At 51.1% G+C, this 15,896-nt stretch overlaps 51 non-coding genes and 1 pseudogene across 51 annotated transcripts; all 52 read left to right on the forward strand.

The window, feature by feature from the left end:
• The first annotated feature begins 108 nt into the window (after nt 1-108).
• LOC140174072 (5S ribosomal RNA) lies at nt 109-227 on the forward strand. The gene has a single exon (XR_011863288.1). It is a non-coding gene; the product is annotated as a 5S ribosomal RNA (ribosomal RNA).
• A 187-nt stretch (nt 228-414) lies between these two features.
• Nucleotides 415-532, forward strand: LOC140173939 (5S ribosomal RNA). The gene has a single exon (XR_011863119.1). It is a non-coding gene; the product is annotated as a 5S ribosomal RNA (ribosomal RNA).
• Nucleotides 533-721: 189 nt separating this feature from the next.
• On the forward strand, nt 722-840 carry LOC140173893 (5S ribosomal RNA). Its single transcript, XR_011863068.1, has one exon. It is a non-coding gene; the product is annotated as a 5S ribosomal RNA (ribosomal RNA).
• Nucleotides 841-1,027: 187 nt separating this feature from the next.
• LOC140174073 (5S ribosomal RNA) lies at nt 1,028-1,146 on the forward strand. The gene has a single exon (XR_011863289.1). It is a non-coding gene; the product is annotated as a 5S ribosomal RNA (ribosomal RNA).
• Nucleotides 1,147-1,333: 187 nt separating this feature from the next.
• Nucleotides 1,334-1,452, forward strand: LOC140174081 (5S ribosomal RNA). The gene has a single exon (XR_011863298.1). It is a non-coding gene; the product is annotated as a 5S ribosomal RNA (ribosomal RNA).
• A 189-nt stretch (nt 1,453-1,641) lies between these two features.
• LOC140174092 (5S ribosomal RNA) lies at nt 1,642-1,760 on the forward strand. Its single transcript, XR_011863309.1, has one exon. It is a non-coding gene; the product is annotated as a 5S ribosomal RNA (ribosomal RNA).
• Nucleotides 1,761-1,946: 186 nt separating this feature from the next.
• Nucleotides 1,947-2,065, forward strand: LOC140174103 (5S ribosomal RNA). The gene has a single exon (XR_011863320.1). It is a non-coding gene; the product is annotated as a 5S ribosomal RNA (ribosomal RNA).
• A 195-nt stretch (nt 2,066-2,260) lies between these two features.
• On the forward strand, nt 2,261-2,374 carry LOC140174026 (5S ribosomal RNA). The gene has a single exon (XR_011863206.1). It is a non-coding gene; the product is annotated as a 5S ribosomal RNA (ribosomal RNA).
• Nucleotides 2,375-2,562: 188 nt separating this feature from the next.
• Nucleotides 2,563-2,681, forward strand: LOC140173903 (5S ribosomal RNA). The gene has a single exon (XR_011863080.1). It is a non-coding gene; the product is annotated as a 5S ribosomal RNA (ribosomal RNA).
• A 186-nt stretch (nt 2,682-2,867) lies between these two features.
• On the forward strand, nt 2,868-2,986 carry LOC140173853 (5S ribosomal RNA). The gene has a single exon (XR_011863028.1). It is a non-coding gene; the product is annotated as a 5S ribosomal RNA (ribosomal RNA).
• A 185-nt stretch (nt 2,987-3,171) lies between these two features.
• Nucleotides 3,172-3,290, forward strand: LOC140174114 (5S ribosomal RNA). The gene has a single exon (XR_011863331.1). It is a non-coding gene; the product is annotated as a 5S ribosomal RNA (ribosomal RNA).
• A 189-nt stretch (nt 3,291-3,479) lies between these two features.
• Nucleotides 3,480-3,598, forward strand: LOC140173854 (5S ribosomal RNA). The gene has a single exon (XR_011863029.1). It is a non-coding gene; the product is annotated as a 5S ribosomal RNA (ribosomal RNA).
• A 182-nt stretch (nt 3,599-3,780) lies between these two features.
• On the forward strand, nt 3,781-3,898 carry LOC140173952 (5S ribosomal RNA). Its single transcript, XR_011863132.1, has one exon. It is a non-coding gene; the product is annotated as a 5S ribosomal RNA (ribosomal RNA).
• Nucleotides 3,899-4,092: 194 nt separating this feature from the next.
• LOC140173998 (5S ribosomal RNA) lies at nt 4,093-4,209 on the forward strand. Its single transcript, XR_011863179.1, has one exon. It is a non-coding gene; the product is annotated as a 5S ribosomal RNA (ribosomal RNA).
• A 189-nt stretch (nt 4,210-4,398) lies between these two features.
• Nucleotides 4,399-4,514, forward strand: LOC140173968 (5S ribosomal RNA). The gene has a single exon (XR_011863148.1). It is a non-coding gene; the product is annotated as a 5S ribosomal RNA (ribosomal RNA).
• Nucleotides 4,515-4,698: 184 nt separating this feature from the next.
• Nucleotides 4,699-4,816, forward strand: LOC140173915 (5S ribosomal RNA). Its single transcript, XR_011863095.1, has one exon. It is a non-coding gene; the product is annotated as a 5S ribosomal RNA (ribosomal RNA).
• Nucleotides 4,817-5,005: 189 nt separating this feature from the next.
• LOC140173943 (5S ribosomal RNA) lies at nt 5,006-5,122 on the forward strand. The gene has a single exon (XR_011863123.1). It is a non-coding gene; the product is annotated as a 5S ribosomal RNA (ribosomal RNA).
• A 186-nt stretch (nt 5,123-5,308) lies between these two features.
• Nucleotides 5,309-5,424, forward strand: LOC140174048 (5S ribosomal RNA; annotated as a pseudogene).
• Nucleotides 5,425-5,614: 190 nt separating this feature from the next.
• On the forward strand, nt 5,615-5,732 carry LOC140173916 (5S ribosomal RNA). Its single transcript, XR_011863096.1, has one exon. It is a non-coding gene; the product is annotated as a 5S ribosomal RNA (ribosomal RNA).
• A 189-nt stretch (nt 5,733-5,921) lies between these two features.
• Nucleotides 5,922-6,040, forward strand: LOC140174125 (5S ribosomal RNA). Its single transcript, XR_011863342.1, has one exon. It is a non-coding gene; the product is annotated as a 5S ribosomal RNA (ribosomal RNA).
• A 187-nt stretch (nt 6,041-6,227) lies between these two features.
• On the forward strand, nt 6,228-6,346 carry LOC140173894 (5S ribosomal RNA). The gene has a single exon (XR_011863070.1). It is a non-coding gene; the product is annotated as a 5S ribosomal RNA (ribosomal RNA).
• A 190-nt stretch (nt 6,347-6,536) lies between these two features.
• Nucleotides 6,537-6,655, forward strand: LOC140173855 (5S ribosomal RNA). Its single transcript, XR_011863030.1, has one exon. It is a non-coding gene; the product is annotated as a 5S ribosomal RNA (ribosomal RNA).
• A 191-nt stretch (nt 6,656-6,846) lies between these two features.
• On the forward strand, nt 6,847-6,964 carry LOC140173936 (5S ribosomal RNA). The gene has a single exon (XR_011863116.1). It is a non-coding gene; the product is annotated as a 5S ribosomal RNA (ribosomal RNA).
• A 191-nt stretch (nt 6,965-7,155) lies between these two features.
• On the forward strand, nt 7,156-7,271 carry LOC140173969 (5S ribosomal RNA). Its single transcript, XR_011863149.1, has one exon. It is a non-coding gene; the product is annotated as a 5S ribosomal RNA (ribosomal RNA).
• A 190-nt stretch (nt 7,272-7,461) lies between these two features.
• On the forward strand, nt 7,462-7,580 carry LOC140174137 (5S ribosomal RNA). Its single transcript, XR_011863354.1, has one exon. It is a non-coding gene; the product is annotated as a 5S ribosomal RNA (ribosomal RNA).
• A 188-nt stretch (nt 7,581-7,768) lies between these two features.
• Nucleotides 7,769-7,886, forward strand: LOC140173962 (5S ribosomal RNA). Its single transcript, XR_011863142.1, has one exon. It is a non-coding gene; the product is annotated as a 5S ribosomal RNA (ribosomal RNA).
• A 187-nt stretch (nt 7,887-8,073) lies between these two features.
• On the forward strand, nt 8,074-8,192 carry LOC140174147 (5S ribosomal RNA). Its single transcript, XR_011863364.1, has one exon. It is a non-coding gene; the product is annotated as a 5S ribosomal RNA (ribosomal RNA).
• A 187-nt stretch (nt 8,193-8,379) lies between these two features.
• On the forward strand, nt 8,380-8,499 carry LOC140173911 (5S ribosomal RNA). The gene has a single exon (XR_011863091.1). It is a non-coding gene; the product is annotated as a 5S ribosomal RNA (ribosomal RNA).
• Nucleotides 8,500-8,688: 189 nt separating this feature from the next.
• LOC140173856 (5S ribosomal RNA) lies at nt 8,689-8,807 on the forward strand. Its single transcript, XR_011863031.1, has one exon. It is a non-coding gene; the product is annotated as a 5S ribosomal RNA (ribosomal RNA).
• Nucleotides 8,808-8,996: 189 nt separating this feature from the next.
• Nucleotides 8,997-9,115, forward strand: LOC140173857 (5S ribosomal RNA). The gene has a single exon (XR_011863032.1). It is a non-coding gene; the product is annotated as a 5S ribosomal RNA (ribosomal RNA).
• Nucleotides 9,116-9,308: 193 nt separating this feature from the next.
• On the forward strand, nt 9,309-9,427 carry LOC140173858 (5S ribosomal RNA). The gene has a single exon (XR_011863033.1). It is a non-coding gene; the product is annotated as a 5S ribosomal RNA (ribosomal RNA).
• A 186-nt stretch (nt 9,428-9,613) lies between these two features.
• Nucleotides 9,614-9,730, forward strand: LOC140173950 (5S ribosomal RNA). Its single transcript, XR_011863130.1, has one exon. It is a non-coding gene; the product is annotated as a 5S ribosomal RNA (ribosomal RNA).
• A 184-nt stretch (nt 9,731-9,914) lies between these two features.
• On the forward strand, nt 9,915-10,033 carry LOC140174148 (5S ribosomal RNA). Its single transcript, XR_011863365.1, has one exon. It is a non-coding gene; the product is annotated as a 5S ribosomal RNA (ribosomal RNA).
• A 187-nt stretch (nt 10,034-10,220) lies between these two features.
• LOC140173971 (5S ribosomal RNA) lies at nt 10,221-10,338 on the forward strand. The gene has a single exon (XR_011863151.1). It is a non-coding gene; the product is annotated as a 5S ribosomal RNA (ribosomal RNA).
• A 187-nt stretch (nt 10,339-10,525) lies between these two features.
• Nucleotides 10,526-10,644, forward strand: LOC140173859 (5S ribosomal RNA). The gene has a single exon (XR_011863034.1). It is a non-coding gene; the product is annotated as a 5S ribosomal RNA (ribosomal RNA).
• Nucleotides 10,645-10,837: 193 nt separating this feature from the next.
• LOC140173937 (5S ribosomal RNA) lies at nt 10,838-10,955 on the forward strand. Its single transcript, XR_011863117.1, has one exon. It is a non-coding gene; the product is annotated as a 5S ribosomal RNA (ribosomal RNA).
• A 188-nt stretch (nt 10,956-11,143) lies between these two features.
• On the forward strand, nt 11,144-11,260 carry LOC140173977 (5S ribosomal RNA). The gene has a single exon (XR_011863157.1). It is a non-coding gene; the product is annotated as a 5S ribosomal RNA (ribosomal RNA).
• Nucleotides 11,261-11,448: 188 nt separating this feature from the next.
• Nucleotides 11,449-11,564, forward strand: LOC140174041 (5S ribosomal RNA). Its single transcript, XR_011863219.1, has one exon. It is a non-coding gene; the product is annotated as a 5S ribosomal RNA (ribosomal RNA).
• A 186-nt stretch (nt 11,565-11,750) lies between these two features.
• LOC140174149 (5S ribosomal RNA) lies at nt 11,751-11,869 on the forward strand. The gene has a single exon (XR_011863367.1). It is a non-coding gene; the product is annotated as a 5S ribosomal RNA (ribosomal RNA).
• Nucleotides 11,870-12,057: 188 nt separating this feature from the next.
• On the forward strand, nt 12,058-12,174 carry LOC140173944 (5S ribosomal RNA). The gene has a single exon (XR_011863124.1). It is a non-coding gene; the product is annotated as a 5S ribosomal RNA (ribosomal RNA).
• A 191-nt stretch (nt 12,175-12,365) lies between these two features.
• On the forward strand, nt 12,366-12,483 carry LOC140173912 (5S ribosomal RNA). The gene has a single exon (XR_011863092.1). It is a non-coding gene; the product is annotated as a 5S ribosomal RNA (ribosomal RNA).
• A 186-nt stretch (nt 12,484-12,669) lies between these two features.
• LOC140173860 (5S ribosomal RNA) lies at nt 12,670-12,788 on the forward strand. Its single transcript, XR_011863035.1, has one exon. It is a non-coding gene; the product is annotated as a 5S ribosomal RNA (ribosomal RNA).
• A 186-nt stretch (nt 12,789-12,974) lies between these two features.
• On the forward strand, nt 12,975-13,093 carry LOC140174150 (5S ribosomal RNA). Its single transcript, XR_011863368.1, has one exon. It is a non-coding gene; the product is annotated as a 5S ribosomal RNA (ribosomal RNA).
• Nucleotides 13,094-13,281: 188 nt separating this feature from the next.
• Nucleotides 13,282-13,400, forward strand: LOC140174151 (5S ribosomal RNA). Its single transcript, XR_011863369.1, has one exon. It is a non-coding gene; the product is annotated as a 5S ribosomal RNA (ribosomal RNA).
• Nucleotides 13,401-13,586: 186 nt separating this feature from the next.
• On the forward strand, nt 13,587-13,705 carry LOC140174152 (5S ribosomal RNA). Its single transcript, XR_011863370.1, has one exon. It is a non-coding gene; the product is annotated as a 5S ribosomal RNA (ribosomal RNA).
• A 188-nt stretch (nt 13,706-13,893) lies between these two features.
• LOC140174153 (5S ribosomal RNA) lies at nt 13,894-14,012 on the forward strand. Its single transcript, XR_011863371.1, has one exon. It is a non-coding gene; the product is annotated as a 5S ribosomal RNA (ribosomal RNA).
• Nucleotides 14,013-14,202: 190 nt separating this feature from the next.
• On the forward strand, nt 14,203-14,321 carry LOC140174154 (5S ribosomal RNA). The gene has a single exon (XR_011863372.1). It is a non-coding gene; the product is annotated as a 5S ribosomal RNA (ribosomal RNA).
• Nucleotides 14,322-14,509: 188 nt separating this feature from the next.
• LOC140174155 (5S ribosomal RNA) lies at nt 14,510-14,628 on the forward strand. Its single transcript, XR_011863373.1, has one exon. It is a non-coding gene; the product is annotated as a 5S ribosomal RNA (ribosomal RNA).
• A 185-nt stretch (nt 14,629-14,813) lies between these two features.
• On the forward strand, nt 14,814-14,932 carry LOC140174157 (5S ribosomal RNA). Its single transcript, XR_011863375.1, has one exon. It is a non-coding gene; the product is annotated as a 5S ribosomal RNA (ribosomal RNA).
• Nucleotides 14,933-15,118: 186 nt separating this feature from the next.
• On the forward strand, nt 15,119-15,237 carry LOC140174158 (5S ribosomal RNA). Its single transcript, XR_011863376.1, has one exon. It is a non-coding gene; the product is annotated as a 5S ribosomal RNA (ribosomal RNA).
• Nucleotides 15,238-15,416: 179 nt separating this feature from the next.
• LOC140174159 (5S ribosomal RNA) lies at nt 15,417-15,535 on the forward strand. The gene has a single exon (XR_011863377.1). It is a non-coding gene; the product is annotated as a 5S ribosomal RNA (ribosomal RNA).
• A 194-nt stretch (nt 15,536-15,729) lies between these two features.
• LOC140173917 (5S ribosomal RNA) lies at nt 15,730-15,847 on the forward strand. Its single transcript, XR_011863097.1, has one exon. It is a non-coding gene; the product is annotated as a 5S ribosomal RNA (ribosomal RNA).
• Nucleotides 15,848-15,896: the final 49 nt, after the last annotated feature.

A 15,896-nucleotide genomic window follows, 5' to 3' on the forward strand; every position in this document is an offset into this window, starting at 1 on the left:
CGCAATGGCCTCATCCTCGACAGGCACCTACGGTACCCGCAAGGCTTCGCGGATAGTGTTACGCTCTCTCGCGCCGCATGGTTAAAAATTGTGTGTGCGAACTATAATAGGTGCGATCATACCAGCACTAATGCACCGGATCCCATCAGAACTCCGCAGTTAAGCGTGCTTGGGCGAGAGTAGTACTAGGATGGGTGACCTCCTGGGAAGTCCTCGTGTTGCACCTCTTTTTTTTTTTTTTTTAACGTCGTGCCGACCTTCATTCTTTAAATGACGCTACCGAGTAGGACACCTAAGGGCGAGCCGCAATGGCCTCATCCTCGACAGGCACCTACGGTACCCGCAAGGCTTCGCGGATAGTGTTACGCTCTCTCGCGCCGCATGGTTAACAAAATTGTGTGTGCGAACTATAATAGGTGCGATCATACCAGCACTAATGCACCGGATCCCATCAGAACTCCGCAGTTAAGCGTGCTTGGGCGAGAGTAGTACTAGGATGGTGACCTCCTGGGAAGTCCTCGTGTTGCACCTCTTTTTTTTTTTTTTTTAACGTCGTGCCGACCTTCATTCTTTAAATGACGCTATCCCGAGTAGGACACCTAAGGGCGAGCCGCAATGGCCTCATCCTCGACAGGCACCTACGGTACCCGCAAGGCTTCGCGGATAGTGTTACGCTCTCTCGCGCCGCATGGTTAACAAAATTGTGTGTGCGAACTATAATAGGTGCGATCATACCAGCACTAATGCACCGGATCCCATCAGAACTCCGCAGTTAAGCGTGCTTGGGCGAGAGTAGTACTAGGATGGGTGACCTCCTGGGAAGTCCTCGTGTTGCACCCTTTTTTTTTTTTTTTAACGTCGTGCCGACCTTCATTCTTTAAATGACGCTATCCCGAGTAGGACACCTAAGGGCGAGCCGCAATGGCCTCATCCTCGACAGGCACCTACGGTACCCGCAAGGCTTCGCGGATAGTGTTACGCTCTCTCGCGCCGCATGGTTAACAAAATTGTGTGTGCGAACTATAATAGGTGCGATCATACCAGCACTAATGCACCGGATCCCATCAGAACTCCGCAGTTAAGCGTGCTTGGGCGAGAGTAGTACTAGGATGGGTGACCTCCTGGGAAGTCCTCGTGTTGCACCTCTTTTTTTTTTTTTTTTAACGTCGTGCCGACCTTCATTCTTTAAATGACGCTATCCCGAGTAGGACACCTAAGGGCGAGCCGCAATGGCCTCATCCTCGACAGGCACCTACGGTACCCGCAAGGCTTCGCGGATAGTGTTACGCTCTCTCGCGCCGCATGGTTAACAAAATTGTGTGCGAACTATAATAGGTGCGATCATACCAGCACTAATGCACCGGATCCCATCAGAACTCCGCAGTTAAGCGTGCTTGGGCGAGAGTAGTACTAGGATGGGTGACCTCCTGGGAAGTCCTCGTGTTGCACCTCTTTTTTTTTTTTTTTTAACGTCGTGCCGACCTTCATTCTTTAAATGACGCTATCCCGAGTAGGACACCTAAGGGCGAGCCGCAATGGCCTCATCCTCGACAGGCACCTACGGTACCCGCAAGGCTTCGCGGATAGTGTTACGCTCTCTCGCGCCGCATGGTTAACAAAATTGTGTGTGCGAACTATAATAGGTGCGATCATACCAGCACTAATGCACCGGATCCCATCAGAACTCCGCAGTTAAGCGTGCTTGGGCGAGAGTAGTACTAGGATGGGTGACCTCCTGGGAAGTCCTCGTGTTGCACCTCTTTTTTTTTTTTTTTTTAACGTCGTGCCGACCTTCATTCTTTAAATGACGCTATCCCGAGTAGGACACCTAAGGCGAGCCGCAATGGCCTCATCCTCGACAGGCACCTACGGTACCCGCAAGGCTTCGGGATAGTGTTACGCTCTCTCGCGCCGCATGGTTAAAAATTGTGTGTGCGAACTATAATAGGTGCGATCATACCAGCACTAATGCACCGGATCCCATCAGAACTCCGCAGTTAAGCGTGCTTGGGCGAGAGTAGTACTAGGATGGGTGACCTCCTGGGAAGTCCTCGTGTTGCACCTCTTTTTTTTTTTTTTTTTTTTTTAACGTCGTGCCGACCTTCATTCTTTAAATGACGCTATCCCGAGTAGGACACCTAAGGGCGAGCCGCAATGGCCTCATCCTCGACAGGCACCTACGGTACCCGCAAGGCTTCGCGGATAGTGTTACGCTCTCTCGCGCCGCATGGTTAACAAAATTGTGTGTGCGAACTATAATAGGTGCGATCATACCAGCACTAATGCACCGGATCCCATCAGAACTCCGCAGTTAAGCGTGCTTGGGCGAGAGTAGTACTAGGATGGTGACCTGGAAGTCCTCGTGTTGCACCTCTTTTTTTTTTTTTTTAACGTCGTGCCGACCTTCATTCTTTAAATGACGCTATCCCGAGTAGGACACCTAAGGGCGAGCCGCAATGGCCTCATCCTCGACAGGCACCTACGGTACCCGCAAGGCTTCGCGGATAGTGTTACGCTCTCTCGCGCCGCATGGTTAACAAAATTGTGTGTGCGAACTATAATAGGTGCGATCATACCAGCACTAATGCACCGGATCCCATCAGAACTCCGCAGTTAAGCGTGCTTGGGCGAGAGTAGTACTAGGATGGGTGACCTCCTGGGAAGTCCTCGTGTTGCACCACTTTTTTTTTTTTTTTAACGTCGTGCCGACCTTCATTCTTTAAATGACGCTATCCCGAGTAGGACACCTAAGGGCGAGCCGCAATGGCCTCATCCTCGACAGGCACCTACGGTACCCGCAAGGCTTCGCGGATAGTGTTACGCTCTCTCGCGCCGCATGGTTAACAAAATTGTGTGCGAACTATAATAGGTGCGATCATACCAGCACTAATGCACCGGATCCCATCAGAACTCCGCAGTTAAGCGTGCTTGGGCGAGAGTAGTACTAGGATGGGTGACCTCCTGGGAAGTCCTCGTGTTGCACCTTTTTTTTTTTTTTAACGTCGTGCCGACCTTCATTCTTTAAATGACGCTATCCCGAGTAGGACACCTAAGGGCGAGCCGCAATGGCCTCATCCTCGACAGGCACCTACGGTACCCGCAAGGCTTCGCGGATAGTGTTACGCTCTCTCGCGCCGCATGGTTAACAAAATTGTGTGTGCGAACTATAATAGGTGCGATCATACCAGCACTAATGCACCGGATCCCATCAGAACTCCGCAGTTAAGCGTGCTTGGGCGAGAGTAGTACTAGGATGGGTGACCTCCTGGGAAGTCCTCGTGTTGCACCTCTTTTTTTTTTTTTTTTAACGTCGTGCCGACCTTCATTCTTTAAATGACGCTATCCCGAGTAGGACACCTAAGGGCGAGCCGCAATGGCCTCATCCTCGACAGGCACCTACGGTACCCGCAAGGCTTCGCGGATAGTGTTACGCTCTCTCGCGCCGCATGGTTAACAAAATTGTGTGTGCGAACTATAATAGGTGCGATCATACCAGCACTAATGCACCGGATCCCATCAGAACTCCGCAGTTAAGCGTGCTTGGGCGAGAGTAGTACTAGGATGGGTGACCTCCTGGGAAGTCCTCGTGTTGCACCTTTTTTTTTTTTTTAACGTCGTGCCGACCTTCATTCTTTAAATGACGCTATCCCGAGTAGGACACCTAAGGGCAGCGCAATGGCCTCATCCTCGACAGGCACCTACGGTACCCGCAAGGCTTCGCGGATAGTGTTACGCTCTCTCGCGCCGCATGGTTAAAAAATTGTGTGTGCGAACTATAATAGGTGCGATCATACCAGCACTAATGCACCGGATCCATCAGAACTCCGCAGTTAAGCGTGCTTGGGCGAGAGTAGTACTAGGATGGGTGACCTCCTGGGAAGTCCTCGTGTTGCACCTCTTTTTTTTTTTTTTTTTTTTTAACGTCGTGCCGACCTTCATTCTTTAAATGACGCTATCCCGAGTAGGACACCTAAGGGCGAGCCGCAATGGCCTCATCCTCGACAGGCACCTACGGTACCCGCAAGGCTTCGCGGATAGTGTTACGCTCTCTCGCGCCGCATGGTTAACAAAATTGTGTGTGCGAACTATAATAGGTGCGATCATACCAGCACTAATGCACCGGATCCCATCAGAACTCCGCAGTTAAGCGTGCTTGGGCGAGAGTAGTACTAGGATGGTGACCTCCTGGAAGTCCTCGTGTTGCACCTTTTTTTTTTTTTTTTTTAACGTCGTGCCGACCTTCATTCTTTAAATGACGCTATCCCGAGTAGGACACCTAAGGGCGAGCCGCAATGGCCTCATCCTCGACAGGCACCTACGGTACCCGCAAGGCTTCGCGGATAGTGTTACGCTCTCTCGCGCCGCATGGTTAACAAAATTGTGTGTGCGAACTATAATAGGTGCGATCATACCAGCACTAATGCACCGGATCCCATCAGAACTCCGCAGTTAAGCGTGCTTGGGCGAGAGTAGTACTAGGATGGGTGACCTGGGAAGTCCTCGTGTTGCACCTCTTTTTTTTTTTTTTTAACGTCGTGCCGACCTTCATTCTTTAAATGACGCTATCCCGAGTAGGACACCTAAGGGCGAGCCGCAATGGCCTCATCCTCGACAGGCACCTACGGTACCCGCAAGGCTTCGGATAGTGTTACGCTCTCTCGCGCCGCATGGTTAAAAATTGTGTGTGCGAACTATAATAGGTGCGATCATACCAGCACTAATGCACCGGATCCCATCAGAACTCCGCAGTTAAGCGTGCTTGGGCGAGAGTAGTACTAGGATGGGTGACCTCCTGGAAGTCCTCGTGTTGCACCTCTTTTTTTTTTTTTTTTTAACGTCGTGCCGACCTTCATTTTTAAATGACGCTATCCCGAGTAGGACACCTAAGGGCGAGCCGCAATGGCCTCATCTCGGACAGGCACCTACGGTACCCGCAAGGCTTCGCGGATAGTGTTACGCTCTCTCGCGCCGCATGGTTAACAAAATTGTGTGTGCGAACTATAATAGGTGCGATCATACCAGCACTAATGCACCGGATCCCATCAGAACTCCGCAGTTAAGCGTGCTTGGGCGAGTAGTACTAGGATGGGTGACCTCCTGGGAAGTCCTCGTGTTGCACCTCTTTTTTTTTTTTTTAACGTCGTGCCGACCTTCATTCTTTAAATGACGCTATCCCGAGTAGGACACCTAAGGGCGAGCCGCAATGGCCTCATCCTCAGGCACCTACGGTACCCGCAAGGCTTCGCGGATAGTGTTACGCTCTCTCGCGCGCCGCATGGTTAACAAAATTGTGTGTGCGAACTATAATAGGTGCGATCATACCAGCACTAATGCACCGGATCCCATCAGAACTCCGCAGTTAAGCGTGCTTGGCGAGAGAGTAGTACTAGGATGGTGACCTCCTGGAAGTCCTCGTTGCACCTCTTTTTTTTTTTTTTTTTTAACGTCGTGCCGACCTTTCATTTTTAAATGACGCTATCCCGAGTAGGACACCTAAGGCGAGCCGCAATGGCCTCATCCTCGACAGGCACCTACGGTACCCGCAAGGCTTCGCGGATAGTGTTACGCTCTCTCGCGCGCCATGGTTAACAAAATTGTGTGTGCGAACTATAATAGGTGCGATCATACCAGCACTAATGCACCGGATCCCATCAGAACTCCGCAGTTAAGCGTGCTTGGGCGAGAGTAGTACTAGGATGGGTGACCTCCTGGAAGTCCTCGTGTTGCACCTCTTTTTTTTTTTTTTTTAACGTCGTGCCGACCTTCATTCTTTAAATGACGCTATCCCGAGTAGGACACCTAAGGGCGAGCCGCAATGGCCTCATCCTCGACAGGCACCTACGGTACCCGCAAGGCTTCGCGGATAGTGTTACGCTCTCTCGCGCCGCATGGTTAACAAAATTGTGTGTGCGAACTATAATAGGTGCGATCATACCAGCACTAATGCACCGGATCCCATCAGAACTCCGCAGTTAAGCGTGCTTGGGCGAGAGTAGTACTAGGATGGGTGACCTCCTGGGAAGTCCTCGTGTTGCACCTCTTTTTTTTTTTTTTAACGTCGTGCCGACCTTCATTCTTTAAATGACGCTATCCCGAGTAGGACACCTAAGGGCGAGCCGCAATGGCCTCATCCTCGACAGGCACCTACGGTACCCGCAAGGCTTCGCGGATAGTGTTACGCTCTCTCGCGCCGCATGGTTAACAAAATTGTGTGTGCGAACTATAATAGGTGCGATCATACCAGCACTAATGCACCGGATCCCATCAGAACTCCGCAGTTAAGCGTGCTTGGGCGAGAGTAGTACTAGGATGGGTGACCTCCTGGGAAGTCCTCGTGTTGCACCCTTTTTTTTTTTTTTTTTTAACGTCGTGCCGACCTTCATTCTTTAAATGACGCTATCCCGAGTAGGACACCTAAGGGCGAGCCGCAATGGCCTCATCCTCGACAGGCACCTACGGTACCCGCAAGGCTTCGCGGATAGTGTTACGCTCTCTCGCGCCGCATGGTTAACAAAATTGTGTGTGCGAACTATAATAGGTGCGATCATACCAGCACTAATGCACCGGATCCCATCAGAACTCCGCAGTTAAGCGTGCTTGGGCGAGAGTAGTACTAGGATGGGTGACCTCCTGGGAAGTCCTCGTGTTGCACCTTTTTTTTTTTTTTTTTTTTAACGTCGTGCCGACCTTCATTCTTTAAATGACGCTATCCCGAGTAGGACACCTAAGGGCGAGCCGCAATGGCCTCATCCTCGACAGGCACCTACGGTACCCGCAAGGCTTCGCGGATAGTGTTACGCTCTCTCGCGCCGCATGGTTAACAAAATTGTGTGTGCGAACTATAATAGGTGCGATCATACCAGCACTAATGCACCGGATCCCATCAGAACTCCGCAGTTAAGCGTGCTTGGGCGAGAGTAGTACTAGGATGGGTGACCTCCTGGAAGTCCTCGTGTTGCACCTTTTTTTTTTTTTTTTTTTTTTTAACGTCGTGCCGACCTTTTCTTTAAATGACGCTATCCCGAGTAGGACACCTAAGGGCGAGCCGCAATGGCCTCATCCTCGCAGGCACCTACGGTACCCGCAAGGCTTCGCGGATAGTGTTACGCTCTCTCGCGCCGCATGGTTAACAAAATTGTGTGTGCGAACTATAATAGGTGCGATCATACCAGCACTAATGCACCGGATCCCATCAGAACTCCGCAGTTAAGCGTGCTTGGGCGAGAGTAGTACTAGGATGGGTGACCTGGGAAGTCCTCGTGTTGCACCTCTTTTTTTTTTTTTTTTTAACGTCGTGCCGACCTTCATTCTTTAAATGACGCTATCCCGAGTAGGACACCTAAGGGCGAGCCGCAATGGCCTCATCCTCGACAGGCACCTACGGTACCCGCAAGGCTTCGCGGATAGTGTTACGCTCTCTCGCGCCGCATGGTTAACAAAATTGTGTGTGCGAACTATAATAGGTGCGATCATACCAGCACTAATGCACCGGATCCCATCAGAACTCCGCAGTTAAGCGTGCTTGGGCGAGAGTAGTACTAGGATGGGTGACCTCCTGGGAAGTCCTCGTGTTGCACCTCTTTTTTTTTTTTTTTAACGTCGTGCCGACCTTCATTCTTTAAATGACGCTATCCCGAGTAGGACACCTAAGGGCGAGCCGCAATGGCCTCATCCTCGACAGGCACCTACGGTACCCGCAAGGCTTCGCGGATAGTGTTACGCTCTCTCGCGCCGCATGGTTAACAAAATTGTGTGTGCGAACTATAATAGGTGCGATCATACCAGCACTAATGCACCGGATCCCATCAGAACTCCGCAGTTAAGCGTGCTTGGCGAGAGTAGTACTAGGATGGGTGACCTCCTGGGAAGTCCTCGTGTTGCACCTCTTTTTTTTTTTTTTTAACGTCGTGCCGACCTTCATTCTTTAAATGACGCTATCCCGAGTAGGACACCTAAGGGCGAGCCGCAATGGCCTCATCCTCGCAGGCACCTACGGTACCCGCAAGGCTTCGCGGATAGTGTTACGCTCTCTCGCGCCGCATGGTTAACAAAATTGTGTGTGCGAACTATAATAGGTGCGATCATACCAGCACTAATGCACCGGATCCCATCAGAACTCCGCAGTTAAGCGTGCTTGGGCGAGAGTAGTACTAGGATGGGTGACCTCCTGGGAAGTCCTCGTGTTGCACCTCTTTTTTTTTTTTTTTTAACGTCGTGCCGACCTTCATTCTTTAAATGACGCTATCCCGAGTAGGACACCTAAGGGCGAGCCGCAATGGCTCATCCTCGCAGGCACCTACGGTACCCGCAAGGCTTCGCGGATAGTGTTACGCTCTCTCGCGCCGCATGGTTAACAAAATTGTGTGTGCGAACTATAATAGGTGCGATCATACCAGCACTAATGCACCGGATCCCATCAGAACTCCGCAGTTAAGCGTGCTTGGGGCGAGAGTAGTACTAGGATGGGTGACCTCCTGGGAAGTCCTCGTGTTGCACCTCTTTTTTTTTTTTTTTTAACGTCGTGCCGACCTTCATTCTTTAAATGACGCTATCCCGAGTAGGACACCTAAGGGCGAGCCGCAATGGCCTCATCCTCGACAGGCACCTACGGTACCCGCAAGGCTTCGCGGATAGTGTTACGCTCTCTCGCGCCGCATGGTTAACAAAATTGTGTGTGCGAACTATAATAGGTGCGATCATACCAGCACTAATGCACCGGATCCCATCAGAACTCCGCAGTTAAGCGTGCTTGGGCGAGAGTAGTACTAGGATGGGTGACCTCCTGGGAAGTCCTCGTGTTGCACCTTTTTTTTTTTTTTTTTTAACGTCGTGCCGACCTTCATTCTTTAAATGACGCTATCCCGAGTAGGACACCTAAGGGCGAGCCGCAATGGCCTCATCCTCGACAGGCACCTACGGTACCCGCAAGGCTTCGCGGATAGTGTTACGCTCTCTCGCGCCGCATGGTTAACAAAATTGTGTGTGCGAACTATAATAGGTGCGATCATACCAGCACTAATGCACCGGATCCCATCAGAACTCCGCAGTTAAGCGTGCTTGGGCGAGAGTAGTACTAGGATGGGTGACCTCCTGGGAAGTCCTCGTGTTGCACCTTTTTTTTTTTTTTTTTTTTTAACGTCGTGCCGACCTTCATTCTTTAAATGACGCTATCCCGAGTAGGACACCTAAGGGCGAGCCGCAAATGGCCTCATCCTCGACAGGCACCTACGGTACCCGCAAGGCTTCGCGGATAGTGTTACGCTCTCTCGCGCCGCATGGTTAACAAAATTGTGTGTGCGAACTATAATAGGTGCGATCATACCAGCACTAATGCACCGGATCCCATCAGAACTCCGCAGTTAAGCGTGCTTGGGCGAGAGTAGTACTAGGATGGGTGACCTCCTGGGAAGTCCTCGTGTTGCACCTTTTTTTTTTTTTTAACGTCGTGCCGACCTTTCATTCTTTAAATGACGCTATCCCGAGTAGGACACCTAAGGGCGAGCCGCAATGGCCTCATCCTCGACAGGCACCTACGGTACCCGCAAGGCTTCGCGGATAGTGTTACGCTCTCTCGCGCCGCATGGTTAACAAAATTGTGTGTGCGAACTATAATAGGTGCGATCATACCAGCACTAATGCACCGGATCCCATCAGAACTCCGCAGTTAAGCGTGCTTGGGCGAGTAGTACTAGGATGGGTGACCTCCTGGGAAGTCCTCGTGTTGCACCTTTTTTTTTTTTTTTTAACGTCGTGCCGACCTTCATTCTTTAAATGACGCTATCCCGAGTAGGACACCTAAGGGCGAGCCGCAATGGCCTCATCCTCGACAGGCACCTACGGTACCCGCAAGGCTTCGCGGATAGTGTTACGCTCTCTCGCGCCGCATGGTTAACAAAATTGTGTGTGCGAACTATAGGTGCGATCATACCAGCACTAATGCACCGGATCCCATCAGAACTCCGCAGTTAAGCGTGCTTGGGCGAGAGTAGTACTAGGATGGGTGACCTCCTGGGAAGTCCTCGTGTTGCACCTCTTTTTTTTTTTTTTAACGTCGTGCCGACCTTCATTCTTTAAATGACGCTATCCCGAGTAGGACACCTAAGGGCGAGCCGCAATGGCCTCATCCTCGACAGGCACCTACGGTACCCGCAAGGCTTCGCGGATAGTGTTACGCTCTCTCGCGCCGCATGGTTAACAAAATTGTGTGTGCGAACTATAATAGGTGCGATCATACCAGCACTAATGCACCGGATCCCATCAGAACTCCGCAGTTAAGCGTGCTTGGGCGAGAGTAGTACTAGGATGGTGACCTCCTGGGAAGTCCTCGTGTTGCACCCTTTTTTTTTTTTTTTAACGTCGTGCCGACCTTCATTCTTTAAATGACGCTATCCCGAGTAGGACACCTAAGGGCGAGCCGCAATGGCCTCATCCTCGACAGGCACCTACGGTACCCGCAAGGCTTCGCGGATAGTGTTACGCTCTCTCGCGCCGCATGGTTAACAAAATTGTGTGTGCGAACTATAATAGGTGCGATCATACCAGCACTAATGCACCGGATCCCATCAGAACTCCGCAGTTAAGCGTGCTTGGGCGAGAGTAGTACTAGGATGGGTGACCTCCTGGGAAGTCCTCGTGTTGCACCTTTTTTTTTTTTTTTTTTTTTTAACGTCGTGCCGACCTTCATTCTTTAAATGACGCTATCCCGAGTAGGACACCTAAGGGCGAGCCGCAATGGCCTCATCCTCGACAGGCACCTACGGTACCCGCAAGGCTTCGCGGATAGTGTTACGCTCTCTCGCGCCGCATGGTTAACAAAATTGTGTGTGCGAACTATAATAGGTGCGATCATACCAGCACTAATGCACCGGATCCCATCAGAACTCCGCAGTTAAGCGTGCTTGGGCGAGAGTAGTACTAGGATGGGTGACCTCCTGGAAGTCCTCGTGTTGCACCTTTTTTTTTTTTTTTTTAACGTCGTGCCGACCTTCATTCTTTAAATGACGCTATCCCGAGTAGGACACCTAAGGGCGAGCCGCAATGGCCTCATCCTCGACAGGCACCTACGGTACCCGCAAGGCTTCGCGGATAGTGTTACGCTCTCTCGCGCCGCATGGTTAACAAAATTGTGTGTGCGAACTATAATAGGTGCGATCATACCAGCACTAATGCACCGGATCCCATCAGAACTCCGCAGTTAAGCGTGCTTGGGCGAGTAGTACTAGGATGGGTGACCTCCTGGGAAGTCCTCGTGTTGCACCCTTTTTTTTTTTTTTTAACGTCGTGCCGACCTTTCATTCTTTAAATGACGCTATCCCGAGTAGGACACCTAAGGGCGAGCCGCAATGGCCTCATCCTCGACAGGCACCTACGGTACCCGCAAGGCTTCGCGGATAGTGTTACGCTCTCTCGCGCCGCATGGTTAACAAAATTGTGTGTGCGAACTATAATAGGTGCGATCATACCAGCACTAATGCACCGGATCCCATCAGAACTCCGCAGTTAAGCGTGCTTGGGCAGAGTAGTACTAGGATGGTGACCTCCTGGAAGTCCTCGTGTTGCACCTCTTTTTTTTTTTTTAACGTCGTGCCGACCTTCATTCTTTAAATGACGCTATCCCGAGTAGGACACCTAAGGGCGAGCCGCAATGGCCTCATCCTCGACAGGCACCTACGGTACCCGCAAGGCTTCGCGGATAGTGTTACGCTCTCTCGCGCCGCATGGTTAACAAAATTGTGTGTGCGAACTATAATAGGTGCGATCATACCAGCACTAATGCACCGGATCCCATCAGAACTCCGCAGTTAAGCGTGCTTGGGCGAGAGTAGTACTAGGATGGGTGACCTCCTGGGAAGTCCTCGTGTTGCACCTCTTTTTTTTTTTTTTTTAACGTCGTGCCGACCTTCATTCTTTAAATGACGCTATCCCGAGTAGGACACCTAAGGGCGAGCCGCAATGGCCTCATCCTCGACAGGCACCTACGGTACCCGCAAGGCTTCGCGATAGTGTTACGCTCTCTCGCGCCGCATGGTTAACAAAATTGTGTGTGCGAACTATAATAGGTGCGATCATACCAGCACTAATGCACCGGATCCCATCAGAACTCCGCAGTTAAGCGTGCTTGGGCGAGTAGTACTAGGATGGGTGACCTCCTGGGAAGTCCTCGTGTTGCACCTCTTTTTTTTTTTTTTTTTTAACGTCGTGCCGACCTTCATTCTTTAAATGACGCTATCCCGAGTAGGACACCTAAGGGCGAGCCGCAATGGCCTCATCCTCGACAGGCACCTACGGTACCCGCAAGGCTTCGCGGATAGTGTTACGCTCTCTCGCGCCGCATGGTTAACAAAATTGTGTGTGCGAACTATAATAGGTGCGATCATACCAGCACTAATGCACCGGATCCCATCAGAACTCCGCAGTTAAGCGTGCTTGGGCGAGATAGTACTAGGATGGGTGACCTCCTGGGAAGTCCTCGTGTTGCACCTCTTTTTTTTTTTTTAACGTCGTGCCGACCTTCATTCTTTAAATGACGCTATCCCGAGTAGGACACCTAAGGGCGAGCCGCAATGGCCTCATCCTCGACAGGCACCTACGGTACCCGCAAGGCTTCGCGGATAGTGTTACGCTCTCTCGCGCCGCATGGTTAACAAAATTGTGTGTGCGAACTATAATAGGTGCGATCATACCAGCACTAATGCACCGGATCCCATCAGAACTCCGCAGTTAAGCGTGCTTGGGCGAGAGTAGTACTAGGATGGGTGACCTCCTGGGAAGTCCTCGTGTTGCACCTTTTTTTTTTTTTTTTAACGTCGTGCCGACCTTCATTCTTTAAATGACGCTATCCCGAGTAGGACACCTAAGGGCGAGCCGCAATGGCCTCATCCTCGACAGGCACCTACGGTACCCGCAAGGCTTCGGGATAGTGTTACGCTCTCTCGCGCCGCATGGTTAACAAAATTGTGTGTGCGAACTATAATAGGTGCGATCATACCAGCACTAATGCACCGGATCCCATCAGAACTCCGCAGTTAAGCGTGCTTGGGCGAGAGTAGTACTAGGATGGGTGACCTCCTGGGAAGTCCTCGTGTTGCACCTCTTTTTTTTTTTTTTTAACGTCGTGCCGACCTTCATTCTTTAAATGACGCTATCCCGAGTAGGACACCTAAGGGCGAGCCGCAATGGCCTCATCCTCGACAGGCACCTACGGTACCCGCAAGGCTTCGCGGATAGTGTTACGCTCTCTCGCGCCGCATGGTTAACAAAATTGTGTGTGCGAACTATAATAGGTGCGATCATACCAGCACTAATGCACCGGATCCCATCAGAACTCCGCAGTTAAGCGTGCTTGGGCGAGAGTAGTACTAGGATGGGTGACCTCCTGGGAAGTCCTCGTGTTGCACCTCTTTTTTTTTTTTTTAACGTCGTGCCGACCTTCATTCTTTAAATGACGCTATCCGAGTAGGACACCTAAGGGCGAGCCGCAATGGCCTCATCCTCGACAGGCACCTACGGTACCCGCAAGGCTTCGCGGATAGTGTTACGCTCTCTCGCGCCGCATGGTTAACAAAATTGTGTGTGCGAACTATAATAGGTGCGATCATACCAGCACTAATGCACCGGATCCCATCAGAACTCCGCAGTTAAGCGTGCTTGGGCGAGAGTAGTACTAGGATGGGTGACCTCCTGGGAAGTCCTCGTGTTGCACCTCTTTTTTTTTTTTTTTAACGTCGTGCCGACCTTCATTCTTTAAATGACGCTATCCCGAGTAGGACACCTAAGGGCGAGCCGCAATGGCCTCATCCTCGACAGGCACCTACGGTACCCGCAAGGCTTCGCGGATAGTGTTACGCTCTCTCGCGCCGCATGGTTAACAAAATTGTGTGTGCGAACTATAATAGGTGCGATCATACCAGCACTAATGCACCGGATCCCATCAGAACTCCGCAGTTAAGCGTGCTTGGGCGAGAGTAGTACTAGGATGGGTGACCTCCTGGGAAGTCCTCGTGTTGCACCTCTTTTTTTTTTTTTTTTTAACGTCGTGCCGACCTTCATTCTTTAAATGACGCTATCCCGAGTAGGACACCTAAGGGCGAGCCGCAATGGCCTCATCCTCGACAGGCACCTACGGTACCCGCAAGGCTTCGCGGATAGTGTTACGCTCTCTCGCGCCGCATGGTTAACAAAATTGTGTGTGCGAACTATAATAGGTGCGATCATACCAGCACTAATGCACCGGATCCCATCAGAACTCCGCAGTTAAGCGTGCTTGGGCGAGAGTAGTACTAGGATGGGTGACCTCCTGGGAAGTCCTCGTGTTGCACCTCTTTTTTTTTTTTTTTAACGTCGTGCCGACCTTCATTCTTTAAATGACGCTATCCCGAGTAGGACACCTAAGGGCGAGCCGCAATGGCCTCATCCTCGACAGGCACCTACGGTACCCGCAAGGCTTCGCGGATAGTGTTACGCTCTCTCGCGCCGCATGGTTAACAAAATTGTGTGTGCGAACTATAATAGGTGCGATCATACCAGCACTAATGCACCGGATCCCATCAGAACTCCGCAGTTAAGCGTGCTTGGGCGAGAGTAGTACTAGGATGGGTGACCTCCTGGGAAGTCCTCGTGTTGCACCTCTTTTTTTTTTTTTTAACGTCGTGCCGACCTTCATTCTTTAAATGACGCTATCCCGAGTAGGACACCTAAGGGCGAGCCGCAATGGCCTCATCCTCGACAGGCACCTACGGTACCCGCAAGGCTTCGCGGATAGTGTTACGCTCTCTCGCGCCGCATGGTTAACAAAATTGTGTGCGAACTATAATAGGTGCGATCATACCAGCACTAATGCACCGGATCCCATCAGAACTCCGCAGTTAAGCGTGCTTGGGCGAGAGTAGTACTAGGATGGGTGACCTCCTGGGAAGTCCTCGTGTTGCACCTCTTTTTTTTTTTTTTAACGTCGTGCCGACCTTCATTCTTTAAATGACGCTATCCCGAGTAGGACACCTAAGGGCGAGCCGCAATGGCCTCATCCTCGACAGGCACCTACGGTACCCGCAAGGCTTCGCGGATAGTGTTACGCTCTCTCGCGCGCATGGTTAACAAAATTGTGTGTGCGAACTATAATAGGTGCGATCATACCAGCACTAATGCACCGGATCCCATCAGAACTCCGCAGTTAAGCGTGCTTGGGCGAGAGTAGTACTAGGATGGGTGACCTCCTGGGAAGTCCTCGTGTTGCACCTCTTTTTTTTTTTTTTAATCTTCATTCTTTAAATGACGACCTTAAATCCCGAGTAGGACACCTAAGGGCGAGCCGCAATGGCCTCATCCTCGACAGGCACCTACGGTACCCGCAAGGCTTCGCGGATAGTGTTACGCTCTCTCGCGCCGCATGGTTAACAAAATTGTGTGCGAACTATAATAGGTGCGATCATACCAGCACTAATGCACCGGATCCCATCAGAACTCCGCAGTTAAGCGTGCTTGGGCGAGAGTAGTACTAGGATGGGTGACCTCCTGGGAAGTCCTCGTGTTGCACCTCTTTTTTTTTTTTTTTTTTTTTTTAACGTCGTGCCGACCTTCATTCTTTAAATGACGCTATCCGAGTAGGACACCTAAGGGCGAGCCGCAATGGCCTCATCCTCGACAGGCACCTACGGTACCCGCAAGGCTTCGCGGATAGTGTTACGCTCTCTCGCGCCGCATGGTTAACAAAATGTGTGTGCGAACTATAATAGGTGCGATCATACCAGCACTAATGCACCGGATCCCATCAGAACTCCGCAGTTAAGCGTGCTTGGGCGAGAGTAGTACTAGGATGGGTGACCTCCTGGAAGTCCTCGTGTTGCACCTCTTTTTTTTTTTTTTTTTTAACGTCGTGCCGACCTTCATTCTTTAAATGA

This window comes from Arachis hypogaea, chromosome 6 (assembly GCF_003086295.3).
Source record: "Arachis hypogaea cultivar Tifrunner chromosome 6, arahy.Tifrunner.gnm2.J5K5, whole genome shotgun sequence".
In the NCBI taxonomy this organism is placed as follows: domain Eukaryota; kingdom Viridiplantae; phylum Streptophyta; class Magnoliopsida; order Fabales; family Fabaceae; genus Arachis; species Arachis hypogaea.